Here is a 20,174-nt window from a genome sequence, read left to right on the forward strand (position 1 = left end):
TATATAGGGGAAGGAAGTCCCCCTCAGTCACAGCTCTCAGTATTTAAAACCAAATTTTTCCAGAAACTCCCAGCGGTAACACACCTAGGATCCAAGAAGAATCTCTTACCAGGAAACACACAGCCACTATACCCTCCTAAGAATCAGAGAGTACAACCAAGGAACAAAACAACCACCTAACAAAAGCAAGACCATTTATCAACTCCTAGGATTAGAAACGTTCCAAACTGTCTCCTCAACTGTACCAGAAGTTGATCATGTTCTCACTTTTTATCCATCTGGTGTTGAAACCTCTTCAAGGACCTCTAACATAATAATAAAGGTGATTTTAATGTCTTTATCTCGTGTTTCAGCTATGTTGCAGTACTCAGAGCCTGTTGTGGCAGGGTTGTTGGGGCCCTAGGGGAGATATATTATTCTGGTTGTTTTGGTGTTTTTACACTGACTCTGAAGAGGCACCATGCCCACAGCAACTCTTATAAAGAAAAACATGTAACTGGAGCTGGCTTATGGTTCAGAGGTTAAGTCTTTCATTGTCATACCAGGAAACATGGACATGTAGGCTGACATGGTACTGGAGAAGGAGGTGAGACCTCTACATCTGAATCAGCGGGCAGCAGGAAGAAAGAGTGAGACACTGGGCCTGGCTTGAGCTTCTGAAACCTCAAAGCCCAACCCCAGTGACACACTTCCTCCAGCAAGGCCACACCTACTCCAACAACGCCACAAATCCTTTCAAATAATATCACTCCCTATGATTCTATCAGGGCCGTTTTAATTAAACCACCACGGTGGACCTAAAGACAGATACTAAGGAAATTCAGAGAATCATAAAGACATACTATAAATACCTGTGTCCACCAACATGCAAAAAAAAAAAAAATCTAAAAGAAATGGATAACTTTCTCAGTGTATACCACCATTCAAAGTTAAAACAAGATCAGATATGCAATTTAAGCAGACCTATAACCCCTGGTGAAATAAAAACAGTAATTAACAGTCTTCCAAACAAAAAAGCCCAGGGCTAGATGGTTTCAGTGCAGAATTCTACCAGACTTTCAAAGAAGAGTTAATGCTAATAATCCTCAAATTGCCCCACAAAATAGAACCACAAGGAATATTATCCAGTTCATTTTATGAGGCCACAGTTACCATGATATTCAAAGTACAAGGAGAGCCAACATAGAGAATTAGAAATGACTTTTTCTAACTAACATAGATTCAAAAATACTCAATAAAAATACATGTAAACTCAATCCAGGAACACATATCAAAGATGATCGACCACGATCAAGTTGGTTTCATCCGAGAGACGCAGGGGTGGTCCGACAAATACAAATGGATAAATATAATCTACTATATAAATGAAATGAAAGATAAAAAACCAGATGCTCATCTCATTAGCTGCAGAAAAAGGCATTTGGCAAAATTACAACACTACTTCATGATAAAAGTCCTGGAGAGATTATGGCTATAAAGATATATACCTCAGCATAATAAAAGCAGTTTACAGAAAATCTGTAGCCAACATCAACTTAAGTGGAGAGAAATTTAAAGCAATTCCACTAGAATAAGGAACAAGACAAGGTTGTCCCCGTTTTCCATACTTATTCATACTTAAAGCCTTAGCTAGAATAATAAGACAACTTAAGTAGATCAAGTGGATAATTATCAAAAAGAAAGAAGCCGAAATATCTTTATGTGCAGGTGATGTAATGCTATGTATAAGTGGCCCTAAAAATTCCACCTGGAAAACTCTACAGCTGAGAGACACTTTCAGCAAAGTATCTGGATACAAAATTAACTCACAGCTGTCAGTAGTCCTCCTATATACAATAGAGTGAGCAAGAAATAATGGAAACAATGTATTTCAGGATAGCACCAGCCCTAAACAGGATGTCTCCATTAAAATCCTCTTATCGAGGCTCAGAGAAGAGGAGGTGTAAATTATGTAAGAGTCAGGAGGTGTAGAATGTGTAAAAGTGATGAAGAGCATCAAGAACACAGGCCCTCAAAATCAAAATGATCTACTCACATAGGAGATCACACAGACTGAGGCAGCATGCACAGAGCCTGGACAGATGTGCAGCAGATGGGATCCTACACCTAAAATGAGAAGTGGACATGTGTTCCCATCCATAACCCGGAAGCTGTCTTCAATTGGTAACCACTTGCAAATGAAAGTTTAGTTTTCTCCAAGGGAGTTTCACAGCTACTCTTAAGGGTTGAATGCATGGACAGCAGTATATAGCTAAAAATTAAAATAAAATAACTCACTGGCATCTTTAGTGATTCCTTGTCTCATAATGTTGTTGAAAGGGCTATTCCTTTTTATATTTTTATTATTTTTAAATTTTATCTTATTTTCTTTATTTTATTTTAATTATACACATACATATTTATTTTCTATTTTTACCCTACAATTCCTTTGTGTGTATGTTATGGTTTCCAGTTTAGTGTTTTTATGGGATTCCTGAGTGTGTAAACAAGTGGGTACCTATTTCCTATGCCATCTCTTGACCTCTTTTCCTTCTGTTGTTTTGTTATTGTTGTTTTTGTTTTTATTTTCTGTCCAATTATGGTGTATTAGGATTTTATTTGTTTGTATTACTATGTTTTATTTTATTGTATTTTGTCTTGTTATAGTTTATCTTGTATAGAAGCTTGATTGTTTTCCAATGAAAGGCAGAAATGAGGAGGCTCCAGATGGGAGAGGAGGTGAGGAAGAACTGGGAGGAGCAACGGGCAGAGAAGTTATTATCAGAATATGTGAGAGAAGAATCCATTTTAAATAAAAAGAAAATAACAGCACTTACCAGACAGTATCCTCAGAGACAGATCCGGATGTGTTCTTCAAGAAGGTCATATGTGTTTATAACTCAGGCATTATGTCACACATCTTACCACCCATCAAATTAGACAGACCCTCTCATTGATTTTACCATCCTGAAAGTGGCTTACGTAAAGACCTTGTAACCATCTTTGTCTCCCCTTTTGGCTTCTCACACGTGGTCTATCAGCAAACTTCTATCTGCTGAACTTGGAAACTGTAACCAAGAATTGAACTCTCAGTTGCTCAGCTGTCTGATCCAAGTGCTCATCACTTGCCTGAGCAACTGGGTAACCTCCTATCTCACATACCTGCTTTTGACCTAACACCTGCCTTTCTGTCAATTCTGTGATCTTCGTAATAAGTAAATCAGATCAAGGATGGTATCTGTGCTTCCAGTGGCTGCCTCTATCACTCAGTAATGCTAGCCTACAGGACCACCCACCTTCTTGATATTACTCTTTATAATGTCTTCCCACTCTCTCAACTCAAATCAAACTTACTACCATGGCTTTCCTCTGAGTATGTCTAACACTCCAATCTCTGCAGCTTCACTGAGCCATCCTGGAGCCTTAGGCACTTCCTAGTCATGGGGCTTATCCCTTCTGTTCCAAGTCTCCACTCAGATGTTATCAACTCCACCTCCCCACCAATGCCAAGTCTCTTTTTCCATTTTATACCTAAACAAAACACAATCTAAATATTTATGCTTTTCTTTTCTTCTCTGTTCTTCCTTTCTTTGTAAGAAAACCTGTATAAGAATCCGTATCATATCTGTACTTTTTACCATGGTGTAGTTTTCTCCAAAGTGATGACAATAGCTTTTCTGTTTAATATGTTTAATTATCTCTAAGATAAAAGTGCTATTAAGGCAGGCACTTTATATTGTCACTAAGACATTCCTAATGACTAGAGTGTACCCAGCATGTGATAGACACTCAGTAAATATTTGTGAAGTGAAATAATGTTATCAGCAGTTAAGAACAAGGAAAACACACATTAGTCACATTTCTATAAAAATTAACTTTCACTCTAGAGAACTCTAACAGGCTAAGCAGAAAAGTAAATTCTAAATGAACTTTTAAAAGAAAATGGTTATATATGTAGTAAGTAGATCTAAGAGAAAAAAAGGAATCATATATATGTACATGTAATTCTACTTGTATATATAAAACATATGCATGTATTTTGCTCTCTATATATTTGTGATAGATAGATAGATAGATAGATAGATAGATAGATAGATATAGATTGAACCATTAGAACCCCAGTTTACTTTCAATAGATGTGTGTGCTCTGTGAATGAGCACAGAATGGGAAAATGATGAAACAAAACTATTTAACAAGTTGACAATGATGAGAAAAAAAATTAACACAATGGCTTAACTCTCCATTGGAACAGAAGCTGATAAACACAAAGCCCTATTTTTTTTTTACATATATCACAGATAAACTAAGAGCAACTCTCTTAAAGAATAGATAAGCAACATGTAAATTAATATTACCTATCACAATTGTTTCAAAATAGAGATGGTTTTATTTAGTAGGTCAAGTTCATGAAATAAATATATGTGACTTCATTTCTAAATACATAAACTTTCATAAATGGTGAAATAAAATTGAGCTTCAGAGGAGAGTTCCATCACATGGTGGGAAACTTGAAGCCAGGAACTGGATATCTTTCCTAATGCCCTGTCTATGTAGATAGTATTACAGGAAACTGTTGTCGGGAGCCTTTCCAATGAGAGGTCAGGAGATATCTCTTTTTGTATAGTGATAAGGAGATAGATAAAGACAGCGTAAGACTTCTTTGGTGTCCAGAGTATACTGTAGGTACAAAGCCAGCCTTGTTCCCAATACACAGATAACAGGGGTCATCCATGCAGAGACAGACAGCTAACATCTCACTGTCATGAAATTCAAGCATTCATCAGCAGGATTCCAGGCCAACTACCTCCTCCCATTTCTTTGGCATTTTCTCTGTAAGCAAAAATGGATTCAATACCTTATTTCATTCTTATTTTCTATTTTTTCTCTTGTTCTGCCTCCTAATCATGATGATGATGATTCATAGTAAAGTAAGGTGATCATATGAAGTCCTTCACAAATTGTAGATGCTTACTAAAAATCATTTTAAACAAATATGCACTTGCTTTGGGGATTAATCAATTTTTTTCATTACTTCTTTTTTCTAGTATAATGTCTGCTCCCTATTTCAGTTTTTATTATTACTTCTAAAATGGTTTTCCTACTACAATGTCCCTACAAAGCCTCTCACAAAGAACTCTAGCCCTCTGCGTCTTAGCAACTTGACTGCAGTGGCCTCCCTTCTGCCTGGCCATCACTGACATCACTACATTGCCTGCACCTGGCCCTGGAGCAGTGCCTTCATGTTGAAGCAGCTTGGCTCTGTTCCCCTTCCCCACTCCACTTCCATCTCTAGGACTTTGCATGTTTCCTAGGCTCACATTCCTATTTCTGCATGGAGGTTGTTTTTGGTCTGCAGGTCCACATCAGTCATCACATTTTGAACATTTGCAAGCCTTGGGGCTTTCACCTGAGTTGGTATTCCTATTTCCATCTGCCCATAGCAAACCATTTTGCTTCTTTGGCATATCACAAATGAAAGTCATATCTCTTTCATCCAGCCCCTCCCTAAGCAATTTCAGTTTTTTAAAATGTACTTACTTATTCATTTTACATCCTGGTGGTTTCTCCAACCCTCCTCACCTCCCAGGCCCATCCTTCAACCCTTTCCCATCACCCTACCCCCTTCCCATCCACCCTACCTCATCACATCCTATCAGGACTGAGTGTGTCCTCTTCTTCTTGGCAAGGCAGCCCCACCAGGGGGAACTAATTGAAAAGCTGGCAAGAAAGTCCATATCAGAGAGAGCGCCCACTCTCCTGATTATGAGACCCACATGAAGCCTGAGCTGCCCATCAGGTATGTTTTTGTGGGGAGCTTAGGTCCAGTACATGCAAGTCCTTGGTCAGTACTTCAATCTCAGCAGACCCCTGTATACTCTGATTAGTTGGCTCTGTTGGTCTACTTGTGGAGCTCCAGTCACCTCCAAGTTCTTTTCTCCTTCCTTCCACTTTTCCACAAGGATCCTTACAAATTCCCAAAGGTTTGACTGGGAGTCTTGTCATCAATTTCAAGGCAGCAATCTCAGTTTTAATACCAGAATATGGTAGGATGAACTTAATACCTTCAATTAAAGCCCTCTGACTCTTGTGGATCCTCTTATTTTTTTCACTTATTTACTCTCTACTCAAGTCATCTGAACTCATATTCAAAGTACTGGTGATAGCTCAGGCCTAAATACGTGATGACTTGAATTTATTTCATCTCGGTCTCCACTAACCCTACCTTCATTAGAGTGTTTTATAATTAAATGATGGCTACAGTTTCCTTGCTTACTTTGGGTTTGCCCCCATTCTAAAGCACTTCCTATGCTTTGTAACATATATTGTCAAATTAAACTTACTCTAGCTCCCTAGGTTCTTGCCTTAGTTTCTGAATAACCATTGGAAGTGTGCAAACTGTTGATGGTCAACTACGGACATGCTTTTCAGACGTATAGTGTTAGTTTTGCTCATTATTTGCTTTTCATTTTTTTTTTCATGGTTTGTTTTTCTTATGGACTACTAAACATTGACTTAATGGCAAGTATGCACAACCTGAAAGTCTTTCAGTGCCTACATATTGGTCAGAAGTCTAGTATACACTTCAGTCACAAATTATTGCAAAATATCTGTGCTCTGAAGCACAAAGAAAAAAATGGAAATTTAGAAATCTTGTTACTGTTGTGGGTTTCATATCTTCCCAACACTTGAAAACTTTCATGATGCAATCAGTAGTAACTTCACATATTATTTGATGAACTGAGTCAATAGTTTTAGCACTGGAAATTATAGTAAAAAAAAAAAGTCCTCCCCCACTATATGATCACAGCCAGTCTGGTCTCATACTGGTAGCCTACTTACCCTTCCTCTGAGTGCCACCAGGCGTCCCCACCAAGAGGAAGTGGTCAAATAGGGGGCACCAGAGTTCATGTCAGAGACAGTCCCCGCTCTCGCCACAATTGTGGAAAATGATCTGACCATTGGCTAGATCTGAATAGGGGGTCTAGGTTTACTACATGCATTGTCCTTGGTTGGTACAGTAGTTTGAGCTAATCTCCCTGGATCCAGATGAACCAGCCTTGATGGTCTTCGTGTAGGTTCCTGGACCCTCTGGGTCCTACTATTTCCCCATAACTCCATACCTCTCTCACCTGGAGTCCCAGAATATGTCCAAATCCCCTGCTGAATGAAGACCCTCAGCAAACATCCCTGTTGGGCTAATGTCCAATTATAAGTGAGTGCCTACCATGTGTATCTTTCTGAGACTGGGTTAACTCACTCAGGATGATCATTCCGTGCAATTTTCAAGATTTCCTTGTTGTTAATAGCTGAGTAGTATTCCATAGTGTAAATGTACCACAGTTCATTTATCTACTCTTTGACTGAGGGACATCTAGGTTGATTCCAGAATCTGGCTATTTTGAATAAAGCTCCTATGAACATAGTTGAACAAATGTCCTTGTTGTCTGCTAGAGCTTCTTTCAGATATATGCCAAGGAGTGGAAGAGCTGGGTCTTAAGGTAGCTCTATTTTCTGAGAAATTGCCAGATTGATTTCCAAAGTGGTTGTACAAATTTGCACTCCCACCAGCAATGAAGGAGTGTTCCCCTTTCTCCACATCCTCACCTCACCAGCATATGCTGTCACTTGAGTTTTTGATCTTAGCCATTCTTATGAGTGTAAGATGGAATCTCAGAGTCATTTTCATTTGCACTTTTCTGACGACTAAGGATGTTGAGCATTTCTTTAAGTATTTCCCAGCCATTCAATATTCCTCTGTTGAGAATTCTCTGCTTAGCTCTGAACTCCATTTTTTAATTGGGTTATTTGTTTTGGTGGTGTTTAATATCTTGATTTCTTTATATATTTTTGATACTAGGTCTCTGTCAGATGTAGGGTTGGTGAAGATCTTTTCCCAGTCTGTAGGTTGTCACTTTGCTTTGTTGACTGTGTACTTTGCCTTACAGAAGTCCCATTTGCTAACTGTTGACCTTAGAGCCTGGTCTGTTGGAATTCTGTTCAGGAAGTTGTCTCCTGTGCCAATGAGTTCAAAGCTCTTCTTCAATTTTTCTTCTAAAAGATTTATTGTGTCTGGTTTTGTGCATGGTGATAGATATGGAACTATTTGCATTTTTCTACATATTGCCATCCAATTTGTCCAGCACCTTTTGTTGAAGATGCTATCCTTATTTCATTGTATAGATTTGGTTTCTTTGTCAAAAATCAAGTGGCCATAAGTATGTGGATTTATCTCAGGGTCTTTGCTTTGATTCCATTGATCAACCAGCCTATTGCTATACCTGTACCATGCTGTTTTCATTACTGTTACTCTATAGTACAACTTGAGATCAGGGATGGAGATTCCTCCAGAGGATCTTTTGTTGTCCAGGATTGATATAGCTATTCTGGGTTTTTTGTTTTTCCATATGAAGTTGAAAATTGATCTTTCAAGGTCTTTAAATATTGTGTAGGTATTTTGATTGGGATTGCATTGAATCTGTAAATTGTTTTCTTAAGTGGCCATTTTTACTATGTTAATTCTCCCGATCCACAAACAAGGGAGATCTTTCCATCTTCTGATGTCATCTTCAATCTCTTTCTTCAAAGATTTGAAGTTTTTTTCAAACAAGTCTTTCAGTTGCTTGGTTAGAGTTACTCCTAGATGCTTTATATTGCTTGTGGCTACTGTGAAGAGTGTAGTTTCCCTAATTTCTTTCTCATCATGATTGTCATTTGTACCAAGACTTTAAACACGAATGGGTGTTGGATTTAGACAAATGCTTTTTTGGCATCTAAGGAGATGATCATGTGGGTTTTTTTTTCTTTCAGTTTGTTTATATGGTGGATTACATTGATGGATATCTGTATATTGAACCATCCCTGAATGCCGGGGATGAAGCCTACTTGATCATGGTGAATGATATCTTTGAGATGATCTTGGATTTGGCTTGTGAGTACTTTATTGCATATTTTTGGATCAATGTTCATAAGAGAAATTGGTCTAAAATTCTCTTTCTTTGTTGCATCTTTGTGGGGTTTAAATATCAAGGTGACTGTGGCCTCATAGAATGAGTTTGGTAATGTTCCATTCACTTCTATTTTGTGGAATAGTTTGAAGAGTATCAGTATTAGCTCTTCTTTGAAAGTCTGGTAGACTTCTGTGCTGAAACTATCTGGCCTTGGCCTTTTTTGTCTCTCACAAGCCATCTATGTTGGGCTAATATATACCATGCTGGTCTTTCTGAGTCTGGGTTACCTCACTCAGGATGATCATTTCTAGTTCCATCCATTTCCTGTAAATTTCAAGATCTCCTTCTTTTTAATAGCTGAGTACTATTCCATTGTGTAAATGTACCACAAGTTCTTTATCCATTCTTCAGGTGGAGGACATCTAGCTTGTTTTCAGATTCTGGCTATTACAAATAAAGCTGCTATGATATAAAGTTGAGCAAATGTCCTTATTGATATGAAAGTCCAATATAATGTAGGAAATTAATTGGAATTATTTAATAGAAATAGGTTAAAGGAAGAAAAATGTGTAACAACTTCAATAATTCCAAAAACATTAGTAATATTTAACCTTCATTACTGATTTTAAATGGTCATTATATATTTCTGCAATTTTAAAATAGTAATTCTTAAGGAAACGTAGAAGTCTGCATTAACTGGAGTGTGGCCCATCAGAGCTCCTACTGCTTTTCTAAAGATTTTTGGCACTAACTTACCAACGAATTTCTCAATCTCTCAATGGCAAAACTGATCCTGAGGAACATATAGTGCAAGTTGTCAGGTATTACATAATTTCACCTGACATTTCTATTCAGTTACTATTTTTATTACTTTTGTTGTAAGATACAAAAAAAAAAATCCCACTAATTTCTCAACTCTATTTTATACAGGCCACCAGAAAAGAAATAAAGAGAAAGAAAATGAAAACAGAGATGTAGTTAGTAATCTGAGCAAGCTGTTAGAGTCATCTCCTGCTGTGTTGTACATTTGGAAGCCCCATGTGTCTGAGGTTGCCTGGAAGCATCCTGTGACTTTAAAACAAACACCTTAGTATTCATAAGCATATGTGGCCTCCACAACTTTTGGAACAGTATTTTTAATACAATAATTTAGAACCTTTGACATTTACTTCATAATAAAAAAGTAAAATCTTTATTATACCTTAAATGCTATAACTAAACCTTTGAATTTATTTTAAGAAACATAAAATGAAGATAGTTTAATAAAATACATGTGTTTACCTTCATTTCAACGCACTTGCCAAATGAGGAGGCACTGTTTATTTTGTCATTAAATAAAGAAACCTGTCTTTGATGCAGCATGTGGCTTCACATCTTTCCATAGACTAAACTTTTGTGAGTATAGTAGATGATGCGTATGACCACACACTCAAATTGGGACATCGTGTAGAGTTCTGGATGTCTGCAGAAGCCAATGCTAATTTTTTGATCCACACAACTTTGGGCTAGAAGACTGGCACTGTACCAAAGCAGGGGTTTGTGATTTGAAAAAAAAAAAAAGAAAAAAAAAAGCTAGAATTCTCCAAGACCCACCTGACCAAGGTAATGCATTTGCAGGTTAATGCTAGCAGTTGAGTGTCAGGAAGAGTTACAGACATGGTAGAAAGCCAAGAAGCCCGTAATGCCTTATCTTTCTCTTTAAAACTTCTTATAGATTGTTTAGTCACTCATATCATGTAAAGCACAGTTTTCTTTATCCCTAAAAGTTTTAAGAACAACCTATTTTCGTGAAACTTTGTTGAATGAGTGGAAGAATAATAGATATTGAAAAAGCCTCCTTCATAGTAGTATAAGTTCCAAGAGACAAATGAGTCTCTATTTCAGTGGAGTCAAGTTATTTGTTAATGGCTGCCTACCTAGCTCTGTTATATCACACACTAATAGAACATTATAATGAGCACTTGAATGGGCTAGTACTTGGCAGATAAGAAATCACTGAGTATTTAGAGTCATTTTATAAACTGCTTCTATCTTCACAAAATTAGGCTTGCACACTTTCCTATCATTGCCTTTTTTTTTTTTCCCAACTTACTTGTGAAGTCACAGAGCAAAATCTGATTTATACTGTTAATGTCTCTTTGTTCTTGGTTCCAGTGCTTTCACAAAAATGCTCTAGGCAGGCCACTAGAATGACTAATTTACTGGAGAAGTTACCATAGTCCATCCAGTTTCAACTATAAAATAATTCAAGTAAGACAATGGTGCCTGCTAGCACTCCATAGTATAGATTTGTCCCTGAAACTATTGATTCACCATGAAGTCAAAGGTTGTGTGAAAACTGACTACTTCATCATCAGTTCATCTCTCTTGTTGTATATTAAGAACTGAAAACAGAAAAATAATGTAAAAAAAAATAATCCAAAAAGTTCACATGGCTCAACTGAATTTTGCATTATAAAACTTAAATATGTGAAATATTTTATTTTATGTAAAAACAAAACTGCCACTGTCTTACCTAGCTTACTTTCAAAAGAGGTTCTTTGTTGTTTTACTCTAGAGGATATGACATGTTCAAGAAACTATGTGTGTAAGCTGGGTTTGACATTTTTAACCTTTTTAAATATGTGTCATTAACAACAACAACAACAAAAAAAATGCTAGACCCAGGAAGTGATGTATGGTATGTATTCACTTATAAGTAAGTGGATATTAGTGATATACAGGATAATCATTCAACAATCTATAGACCCAAAGAAGCTAAGTAACAAAGGTGGCCCAAGAGAGGATACTTGAATCTCATTGAGAAGGGGAAATAGAATAGACATTGGAAGTGGATGAAGAGATGGAACTGGGTGGGAGAGGATGTGGGCAGGATTACAAGGGTGGGGATAAGGTGTGGGAAGATAAGGGATGAAATGAGAGACATCTGGGAGGGAGAAGGGGGTAGGGCATCTCTGAGACAAGCTAGAGACTTGCAACAGGGTAGGCTACTGGGGAAGATATAGGGATGACTCTAGTTGACACTCCAAGCTACAGGAGACAATGAGACTGAAGAGACTACTCCCTAGCCAAGCAAGACTTCCAGTGAAGGGAGGCGGGACACCAACCCACCCACAAAGCATTCAACCCAAAATTTGCCCTGGCTACAAGATGTGCAGGGATAAAGATAGAGCAGAGATTGAGGGACTCGCCAACCAATGCCTGGCCCAACCTAAGAGCTACCCAATGGGAGAGAGCCAACCTCTGACATCATTAATGATATTCTGCTATGCTTGCAGACAGGTGTGCAGCATAACTGTCCTCTGAGAGTCTCTACATAGCAGCAAATCAAAATGGATGTTCAAACCCACAGCCAAACATTAGGTGGAGCTCAGGGACTCTTGTGGAATAGTTGGCTGAAGGGTAGAAGGTCCCAGAGGGGACAAGAAGACCAACAGTGTCAATTAACATAGGCCATTAGGGGCTTACAGAGACTGAGGCACCAACCAAAGAGCATGCATGGACTGGACCTAGCCTCATAACACATATGTAACTGATGGGCAGCTAGGTCTTCATATGGATCCCCTTGAAAGTGGAGCTGGATTGTCTCCGACATGCACTCTGTTGCCTTCTTTTGGATCACTTTCCCCTAACTGGGCTGCCTTGTTGGGCCTCAGAGGAAGAGGATGCACTTAGTCCTGATGTGACCAGATGTGCCTGGATGGGCACCTAAATGTTGCTTATACTGTCCATAGTCATAGTAAATTGGGCCCCTTGTTTATAGGGCTGGGATGGATTAAGCAGAGGCAACAAGAGAGATTACACATGCAACTAAAAAAAGACAACTCCACTAAATCCCTCCTATGCTGAGTCCAGACCCTATGCTCAGCATCAGCTTTTCCCCTAAGTTCAGACCTCTATTACTGTTTGTAAAATACTGAGCTGTCTTAAAGTCCCTGATCATGATAGACCTGTATGCATCTCCTTGTCTTTAGAGATATTTCCTCTTTATTCATTCTGATAAATTTCTTTTCTTTATTTGTTCACTTTACATCCCTATCACAGACACCTCCTTTCTCTCCTCTCAGTTTTGCCCTCCCACCCTTTCTCCCCTTTCCTCCCTCTCATCCTCCTCAGAAAAGGGAGCCCCCTGACTCCCAGCCCTCCCCTGTGCATCAAGTCACATCAGGACCAAGCCCATCCTCTTCTTCTGAGGCCCAACACAGTAGCCCAGTTAGGGGAAAGTGATCCAAAAGTAGGCAACTGACTGCCCCACTCTATTTTCTAGAGGACCCTCATGAAGACCAAGCTTTCCATCAGCAGCATATGTGAAGGGAACCTTGGTCCAGTCAATTCATGCTCTGTGGTTGTTGGTTCAGTCTCAGTGAGCCCCTAAGCTCTTCAGTTAGTTGACTCTGTTGGTCTTCTTGTGGAGTTCTTGTCCCCTCCAGGTCCCACTATCCTTCACCCAACTCTTCTGCAAGACGCTCCGAGCCCTGCCTAGTGTTTGGCTGAGAGTCTCTCCATCTGTCTCAACACACTGAGAGGATGAAGACTCTCAGAGGACAGTTACTGTAGTCTGTCTGCAAGCATAACAGAATATCATTTATAGTGTCAGGGGTTGGCTCTCTCCCATGGGTGAGTCTCGAGGTGGCCCAGTCATTGTTTGCCCCGTCTCTCAATTTCTCCTCTATTTTTATGTGTGGACATCTTCTTGGCAGGGTGAATTCTGGGTTGAAAGTTTTGTGGATAGTTTGGTATCTTACTCTCTCCAACAGGTGAGTCCGGCCTGGCTATACACGATAGCCACTTCAGTCTACATATCCCCTGCTGCTAGAAGACTCCCTTTTAGTCACTTCCATATCCACTCAGAAGCCGACCCTGTTGCTTGCCCCAGAGATTCTCCATCCCTTTGGCTTCCCATCTCTCTACCAATCCTCTTACCTCCCACTCCTCTTCTCTCCCTGCCTGATCCCTACACTCATTATCCTTCCCACCGCCTCTCCTATCCAGTTCTCTCTCTTCATTCACTTATGATGTCTATTTTATTTCCCTTTCTGAAGGAGAATAAAACATCCTCTCTTGGGCCCTCCCTGTTACTTAGCTTCCTTGAATCTGTGGGTTACAAAACTGTTATCCTGTACTACATGGCTAATATCCACTTATAAGTGAATACATACCATGTGTCTCTTTCTGGATCTGGGCTGCCTCACTCAGAATATTATTTTCTACTTCCACACATTTCCCTGAAATTTTCAGGATTTCCTTGTTTTTAACAGCTGCATGCTATTCCATTGTATAACTGTACCACATTTTTATAATCCATTCTTCAGTTGAGACACATAGAGATTGTTTCCAGTTTCTGGCTATTAGGAATAAAACCCCTACGAAGATAGTTGATCAAGTATCCTAGTGGTGTGGTGGAGTGTCTTTTGGGTATATGCCCAGGAGTGGTATATCTGGGTCAATTTTCTGAGACATTGACAGATTGATTTCCAAAGTGGTTGTACAAGTTTGCACTCCCATCAGCAATGGAGGAGTGTTCCCATTGGTACACATCCTCATCAGCATGTGTTGTCACTTGAGTTTTTGATCTTAGCCAGTCTGATGAGTGTAAGATAGAATCTCAGAGACATTTTGTCTTGCCTTTCCCTGTGGCTAAGGATGTTGAACATATTTAAGTCCTTCTCAGCCATCCATGATTCCTCAGTTTATAATCCTCTGTTTAGTGCTGTAGTCCCATTTTTAAATTGGGTTATTTGGTTTTGGGGTGTTTAATTTCTTCAGATTTTTATGTATTTTGGATATTAGCCCTCTGTCATGTATAGAGTTGTAAAAATATTTTCCCAAACTGTAAGCTACCATTATGTTCTATTGACAGTTCACTTTGCCTTACAGAAGCTTTTCAGTTTCATGAGGTCCCATTTACTCATTGTTAACCTTAGAGCTTGAACTGTTGGTGTTCTGTTCAGGACGTTGTCTTCTGTACAATGATTTCAAGGTTTTTTCCATTTTTTTCTTCTATTAAGTTTAGTGTATCCAGTTTTATACTGAAGTATTTGATCCACTTGGACTTCAGTTTTGTGCAGGGTAATAAATATTGATCTATTTGCATACTTCTACATGCAGACATACAGTTATACAACACCATTTGTTGAAGATACTGTCTTTTTTCTATTTTAATGTTTTGACTTTCTTGTCAAAAATCAAGGTTCTGTAGGCATATGTATTTATTTCTGGGTCTCTGGTTTGACTCCACTTATCAACCTGTCTGCTCTTATGCTAATACCGTGTGTGTGTGTGTGTGTGTGTGTGTGTGTGTGTGTGTGTGTGTGTGTGTGTGTTTTATTACTACTGCTTTGTGGTACAGCTTAAAATCAGGGAAGGATGATGATAACTCCAGAAGTTCTTTCATTGTACAGAATTGTTTTAGCTATTCTGGTTTATTTTTCTATATGAAGTTGAGAGTCATTGTTTCAAGGTTTTAAAGAACTGTGTTGGTATTTTGATGGAAATTGCATTGAATCTGTAGATTGCTTTTGGTAAGATGGCCATTTTTACTATGTTAATCCTACTGATCCATGAGCATGGGAGATCTTTCCACCTTCTGATATCTTCTTCAGTTTCTTTCTTCAGAGACTTGAAGTTCTTGTCATACAGGTCTTGACTTGCTTAGTTAGAGTTGCACCAAGATATTGTAATTGCGTTTGGGTATTGTGAAGGTTGTTGTTTCCCTAATTTCTTTCTTGGCCCATTTATCCTTTGTATAAAGGAGGCCTACTGTTTTGTTTTCTTTTGTTTGTTTGTTTGTTTTTGAGGTAGTTTTGTATCTGGTCACTTTGCTTCAAGTGTTTATCAGCTAAAGGAGTTCTCTGGTAGAGTTTTGGGGGTCACTTAGGTATGTTATTATATCATCTGCAAATAGAGATATGTTGACTTCTTTTCCAATTTGTATCCCTGTGATCTCTATTAATTGTCTTATTGTACTATCTAGAACTTCACATATTATGTTGAATACATATGCAGAGAGTGGAAAGCTGTTCTAATCCCTGATTTTCTTTTTTTTTAATTTTTTTATTAATTTATTCTTGTTACATCTCAATGTTTATCCCATCCCTTGTATCCTCCCATTCTTCCCTCCCTCCCGTTTTCCCATTATTCCCCTCCTCTATGACTGTTCCTGAGGGGGATTACCTCCCCCTATATATGCTCATAGGGTATCAAGTCTCTTCTTGGTAACCTGCTTTCCTTCCTCTGAGTGCCACCAGGTCTCCCCCTCCAGGGGACATGGTCAAATGTGAGGCACCAGAGTAGTTGAGAAAGTCATATCCCACTCTCCACTCAACTGTGGAGAATGGTCTGACCATTGGCTAGATGTGGGTAGGGGTTTAAAGTTTACTGCCTGTATTGTCCTTGGCTGATGCCTTAGTTTGAGCGGGACCCCTGGGCCCAAATCTGCCTATCATAATGTTCTACTTGTAGGTTTCTAGGACCCTCTGTATCCTTCTACTTTGCTATTCTCCCATGCTTCTCTCATCTAGAGTCCCAATAGGATGTCCTCCTCTCTTTCCCAGTTTCCTGGTAAGTGAAGACTTTCATGGGACATGCCCCTTGGGCTAGTATGCAGATATCCTTATTCATAATAGCCAGAACATGGAAACAGCCTAAGTGTCCATCAGTAGAAGAGTGGATAAAGAAACTGTGGTGCATATACACTATGGAATACTACTCAGCTATTAAAAACAAGGAATTCCCAAAATTTGTGGATAAATGGATTGAGCTAGAAATGATCATAATGAGTGAGTTAACCCAGAAGCACAAAGACTAATCCCTGATTTTCATGGAACTGCTTTCAGTTTCTCTCCATTTAATGTGATCTTGGCTATTAGCTTGCTCTATATTGCCTTTATTATGTTTAAATATAGGCCTTATATCTCTGATCTCTCCAATGCTTTATCATGAAGAGGTGTCGGATTTTGTCATAGGCTTTTCAATCATGTAATGACATGATCTTTTTTTCTTTCAGTTTGTTTGAATGATGGACTATATTGGTGGATTTTTATATGGTGAAACATTCATGCAACCCAAGGATGAAGCCTACTTGATCATGGTGGATGATGTTTTTGGTGCATTCCTGGATTTGGTTTGAGAGTACTTTATATCATACATTTTCATTAATGTTCATGAGGAATATTGGTCTGCAATTAGCTTTCTTGTTTGAATCTTTGTATGGCTTAGTTATCAGCGTAACTGTAGCTTCATAGAATGAGTTTGGCAATGTTCCTTCTGTTTCTATTTTGTGGAATTGTTTAAGGAATATTGGTATTAGCTCTTCTTTGAAAGTCTGGTAGAATTCTGTGCTGAAACCATCTGGCCCTGGCTTTTATTGTTGGGAGACTTTTAATCATTGCATTTATTTCCTTTGGTATTATAGCACTATTTAAATTATTAACCTGATCTTAATGTAACTTTGATAATTGGAATCTATCAGGAAATTTTTTTCATTTAATTTTGATTTTCCAGTTTTCTGGAATACAGGCTCTTGAAGTAATACCTAATGATTCTTTGGATTTCCTCAGTGTCTGTTGCTATGTCACCCTTTTCATTTCTGATTTTGTTAACTTGGATAGTGTCTCTCTGCTTTTTAGTTAGATTGGGTAGGGTGCTATCTACCTTGTTGATTTTTTCAAAGATCCAGCTCTCCAGTTTCACTGATTCTTTGTTTCTAAGTTATTGATTTCAGCCCTGAGTTTGATTATTTCCTGCCATCTATATCTTTTGAGTGTGTTTGCTTCCTTTTGTTATACAGTTTTTAGGTGTGCTTTTAAATTGCTAATATGAGAACTCTTCAATTTTTTATGAAATGCTTTAAATTTTCTTCTTAACACAGTGTTCATTGTATTCCATAAGTTTGATTATGCTGTCCCTTCATTCACTGAATTGGAAAGTCTTTAATTGCATTATTTCTTCCCTGACCCAGTAGTCAATGACTAGAGAGTTATTCAGTTTCCACGAGTTTGTAGGCTTTCTGTTGTTTCTGTTGATGTTGTAGCCCAGGGTTAGTCCATGGTAGTCTGATAAGATAAAATGGATTATTTCAATTTTCTTGTATGTGTTGAGGCTTGTTTCATGACTGAGAATATGGTCAGTTTTGAAGAATGTTCCATGAGGTCCTGAGAAGAATATATATTCTTTTGTGTATGGGTGAAATGTTCTGTAAATATAAGTAGATCCATTTGATTCATAACATCTATTAGTTTCATTATTTCTCTGTTTAGTTTCTGTCTGATTGGACTGTCCATTTGTGAGAATGAGGTGCCACTATTAATCTGCCACTCTTAATGTGTGGGATACAACATGTGATTTAATCTTTAGTAATATTTCTTTTATGAATGTGGATAACCTTGCATTTGGGGCATAGATATTCAGCATAGAGATGTCATCTTGGTAGATTTTCTCTTTGCTGAGTTTGAGGTGTCCTTTACCATATCTTTTGATTACTTTTGGTTGAAAGTCTATTTCACTGGATATTAGAATGGCTACTCCTGCTTACTTCTTGGGCTTGTTTGATTGGAAATCCTTTTTCCAGGCCTTTACTCTGAGGTAATGTTTGTTTTTGCTGCTGAGGAGTGTTTCTTGTAAGAAGCAAGTTTCTTGTTTTCTCATCCACTCTGTTAGCCCAAGTCTTTTCTTTAGGAAATTGAACCCATTAATGGTCAGAGATATTAATGCCCAAGAATTGTTGATTCCTGTAATGTTGATGGTGGTGCTGGCAATGTGGTGTGTGTGTGTGTGTGTGTGTGTGTGTGTGTGTGTGTGTGTGTGTGTGTGTGTGTTTCCCTTCTTTTTGTTTTGTTTGTGTGAAATTATTTATTTCCTGGCTTTTTGTGGGTATAGTTACCTTCCTTGTGTTGGAGTTTTCCTTCTTGTATCCTCTGTAAGGCTGGATTAGTGAACAGATACTGTTTAATTTTGGTTTTGTCATGGAACATCTTTTTTTAAGATGTATTTATTTATTATGTATACAGTGCTCTAGAGCCTGCATGTGAGCACCAGATCTCTTTATAGATGGTTATGAGCTACCATGTGATTGCTGGAAATTGAACTCAGGACCTTTGGAACAACAGGCAGCGCTCTTAACCTCTGAGCCATCTCTTGTTTTCTCCACCTATGGTGATTGAAAGATTTGCTGGGAATAGTAGTCTGACTAATATTTGTGCTTTCTTAGTGTTTCTCCCCACCAACCCAAGTCTCTGTTGAGAAGTCTGGTGTAACTCTTATAGGTCTGCCTTTGTATGTTCCTTGGCCCTTATCTCTTGTGCCTTTTAATATTCTTTCTTTCCTCTGTACATTTAATGTTTTAATTATTATGTGGCAGGGAGGATTTTCTTTTTTGGTCCAATCTATTTGGTATTCTGTAAGCTTCTTGTACATTTATAGGCCTCTCTTTCTTTATGTTAGGGAAATTTTCTCCTGTGATTTTACTGAAGATATTTTCTGGGCCTTTGATCTGGGATCTTCTTCTATTCTTATTGTTCTTAGGTTTGGTGTTTTCACAGTGTCCCAAATTTCCTAGACATTTTGTGGTACAAACATTTTAGACTTAGACATTTTTATCTATGCCTGAGATTTTCTCTTCCATCTCTTGTATTCTGTTGGTAATGCTTATGTCTGTAGTTCCTGTAATCTTTCCTAGGTTTTTCATCTCCAGGATTGCCTCAATTTCTGTTTTCTTCATTAAGTCTATTTCTATTTTCCAGTCTTGTTAATTTCCTTCTCCTATTTGCTTCTTTTTTCCTCTATTTCTTTAAGGGACTTATTTTTTACATTCACATATTTGCTTGTATTATCCTGTATTTCTCTGAGGGATTTCTTCATTTTCTCTTTAAAAGCTTCTATCATCTTCATGAGAGTAGATTTAAGGTTGTTTTCATGCTAGTCAGGTATGTTAGGATAACCAGGGGTTACTGTTGTAGGATAGTTGGGTCCTGGTGGTGCCATATTGCCCTGTGTTTTATTAAGTGTGTTTTCATACTGGCCTTTAGCTATCTGTTTGCCCCTGGTGTTAGCAGGCCTGGTGGTCCCTGATGGCAGGAGGCCACTGGGATTGCAGTTAGAGCTGGTAGTCACTGACGAGTGTTGTCTCTGGTAGTCCCTGATGGCTACTGTCTCTAATTTTTCAGGTAGATCTGGGCCCTGGGACATGGCTTGCAAGGAGGGCAAGGGACAAGTATCACTGCTGCTTGCTGGTTTGCCTCAAGGGACCC

This window comes from Acomys russatus, chromosome 30, assembly GCF_903995435.1.
Source record: "Acomys russatus chromosome 30, mAcoRus1.1, whole genome shotgun sequence".
Taxonomy (NCBI): domain Eukaryota; kingdom Metazoa; phylum Chordata; class Mammalia; order Rodentia; family Muridae; genus Acomys; species Acomys russatus.